The following is a 3646-nucleotide window of genomic DNA, read 5'->3' as shown; positions in this document are numbered from 1 at the left end:
ACACGGAATGCTGAGGGTGTAACCCAGGGTAGCGCACCTAATGGCAGATGCCAGCTCATTCCATCTCTGCTGCAATTAACAGATGAGAAAAGAGGCCCAGCAAGGAAAGCCAGTGACTTGTCCAAGGTCAAATGGAAGTGAGAGGCAGATTCAGATCCAGCTGCTGCACTTTGGCTGGACACTCTTGGTTAGAATGGAGCAGATGAAGGGCCACCTGGTAGGGTCTGGGAGGTCCCTTGGCCCATGAATTCTGACTTGGCCATGTGGAGGGAGGTACCAGGCAGGATTATGGCTGAAGGTCATGGATTAATAGGACTGAGTCCAGATGGCAAGCAGCTGCACTGAGGCAGAAACCAAAGACTACTTCCTCCTCTTTCTGGTGATTCCACGGATGTGAAGGCAGGAAAGGAACTTGTAACAGATGGGAGAGAGAACAAAAAGAGTTTGGAGTGGGACCAAGGGGTCCCACTCTTAGAAAATGAAGGGGAAATGTTTTCTTCTTGGAGAGAACATTATTTACCAGAAATGAACAGGGACAGGGTTCTACCAGGATAGATCAGGGGGTTGGAGGGCTGCTCTGGCTCACACCAATCCACGTTTCTAAGACGACCAGAGAACCAAATAAGAACATTACTGGTGATAAGAGGTGGCTGTTGCCGGTTGGGCCAACCCAGACAAGTTGAGCTCAAAGATCAGGAGTTTTAAAGCCAATTCTAAATTTAGAGTCCAATTTTTGAGGAAGCCAAAATGAGCTTTCCTAGCATGAGATGTGTCAGAAGAATAGAAGATACAAACCTGACTAGTAGAGAGGGGGTGGGGAACCTCTTTGCAGCCAGAGAGACTAAAAATAAGATCAACCAGGGTTTTTTCTTTCTTTGATTCTTTCTTTTTAAACTTAGTATCTTTTCAAGCTAAGAGCTTTGAAAGAACAAAACACTACCTTCTTTCTTCTTTCTCCCCTGCTGCCTTTTAAAAATTGTCTCTTCAAAGCAACTCAGGGTATATGTGGAGGAGGGAAAGTACAAGCCCAGTCCCAGTCTAACCTGGCATTGACCAGGCCTCAGTCTCTTCGAGGGGTCTCCTCCTGGCAGGAAAGAATGCAGGCCACCCACCACAGTGGGCACTTTTTACCTCAAGCCATGTGACCTCTTAATGAACAACTCAGGGGATTGACATGGACACCATGTGGAAGTCAATGTGCCTCCCACTTCCACTGTGCTTGAATGGACTAGAGCTCCATTCCAACCCGGGTCCCTCCCCCACTTAATCTTTAGCACTATGAACTCTTAGCAGAAGCTAAGAGTTCTCTGTTGGGAGATCTTGGAAGGTTAACTTCTCAGAGCCATAATGTCCCTAAAATACCAAGTGTGTCAGCCCCCCTTCCCCCACACCATGTGATGCCTCCTGTGTTTGTATCTACTCTGTTCCCTCATGTGCTATGTAGGTCAGGTCATGGTGACCCTCACAGGGTTCATCTCATTTATTGGGCTGCCTCCCTTTACTTAGGACACATGGGGCTGGACAATTTTCCTAAAGTTTAGTCCTGGCTGGTCACTGTGCTTAGAACCTTCCCATGGGTCCCCACTGCCTGTGGAATCCAATTGAAATAGCTAAACCTGGAGTTCAGGGTCATCCACCATCTGGCCCCAGCCTACATTATTTGTCTCACTGGTTTCCTGACCCTTCTCTAGGTTTTCATGTCAAAGGATCACTCGCTCCATTTAATCTAAAAAGTCCTTTCCCACACTTCTTCACCCAGAGCTTAATTGTTAGCTATATGGCCTTCTGCAAGTTATTTAAACTCCATGTCTTTTTCTGAAGATGGCCACAGCAATGATCTTGATCATGCATGCCAATTGTCCATGTCAGTTTTCCTGCCACTTGAACCTGGGCTGGTCCTGTGATATTCATTGACCAATCAAATGCTATGTCACTTGCAGTCTGCTTTGTGCTCTGGAGAGCCGGCCACCATATAAAGAAGTTCCTGCTATCCTGCTAGAGAGAGTGCTCATGTGAAGGACAAGCAAAGTGCCCAGCTGACAGAGGGAGCCCATGCGACCTTCTCGATGCTCCCAGCTCTAGCCAACCACCTGACTCACACTGAAGAACAGATGATCTAAGCCCTGCCTTAGTTCCTGACCCACTGAATTGTGAAAAAAAAAAAAAAAAGAAAAGATGACTGTTGTTTTAAGTCACTTGGTTTGGGGACAGATTGATACACAGTAACCGCAGTGGTTGATCTCTTCAGCTCTGAAATGGGGATAATAATGGTTCCCTGCTTACAAGGGCTGGAGGCTTACATGACTCACTCTGTATGGAGCCCCTAGAAGGAAGTCTGCACATTGTAAGCACTTGATAAACACCAGCTCCTTACTGCATGAAATTATCTCTTTTGTCCCTGTTTCTTGTTCATCCCCAAACCCTTCTCCCCAGTGCTTACCATGTAGAAGGTACTCAGTAAATATGATTGAATGTCAAATGTCCCTTCCTTCATTAAGCCTTCTTGGATTACCTCATACCAGTTAACAGCCATCTCTCCTCCCCTGGCTCCCCTTCCCACAATAAAGACTGCATTCAGCCCTGAACTCTGGTACATCTGCATAGACAGTGAGCTCTTTGAAGGCAATGACCTGTCCGTGATACATGGGCAATAAATGTTGGTTGAATGAATGAATGAATGAAAAATGGGAGTGATGCTACTTCTACGAGTCTCACCGGCTTGTAATTCAAAAGAGGAGAAGAATGGAGACGAGCTTGGACACCTCTGGGCCTCCTTCAGAGCATATCTAACTGTGCATTTGCTGTTTCTGTGTCTTCCTGTCCTGTCTCTGTGAACTTTATACTTCAGAACAGGAGGGACTCTAACACAGCATTCCTGAAGGAAGTTTTCCTGTTTCCTGTTCTAAGAGCTGCTTGGCCTCAAAGGCTGTGGAAATATAGGGTGTGATGTCACAAACCTGGGAAGGAACTGGTGACCCTTAAAATCCGTTCCCATGGCTGACAGATGCGTGAGGCTCCACCAGTAGCGACAAATAGTTGATTCCTAAACCATAATTCAATCAGATGTCATTTTCATACCTCCAAGACTTGTGTAGTCTAGTTGGGCACCAGTGGCTCACACCTTTTATCCTGGCTACTTGGGAGGATTAAGGTTTGAAGTCAGCCTGGACAAACAGTTCTAGAGACCCTATCTAGAAAAAGCCCATCACAAAAAAGGCTGGTGGAGTGGCTCAAGGTGTAGGTCCTGAGTTCAAGCCCCAGTACCACACACACACACACACACACACACACACACACACACACACAAAACCAACAGACTTGTGCAGTCTAGCAAGAATGTAGAACATGAAAGAAGGCAGGATTCCTTTTGGGTCAAAGGTCTTTCATGTTAGAAATGACTTCACCAATCTTAAAACCAAAGGCATGCAAAATTGAATCAGGTGGTAAGGGGTAACACACAAGGTAAATTTAGGTGTCTAGGTTATGTAGCACCTTCTTCATAGTAATGAGAGACAGGCAGAGGGTAGTTGTTATATACTCTCCGGAGAAGTCAGGGAAGCAATCCCCCAAATTGGAAATGATCTTACAGCTTCTTCGGTGGGTGAGAATCTTTTAATGACACAGAGATTTAAAATCAAGTGTAGAA

The sequence above is a fragment of the Castor canadensis genome, chromosome 11 (assembly GCF_047511655.1).
Source record: "Castor canadensis chromosome 11, mCasCan1.hap1v2, whole genome shotgun sequence".
Taxonomy (NCBI): Eukaryota; Metazoa; Chordata; class Mammalia; order Rodentia; family Castoridae; genus Castor; species Castor canadensis.
Note: the sequence above shows the minus strand (reverse complement) of the source record.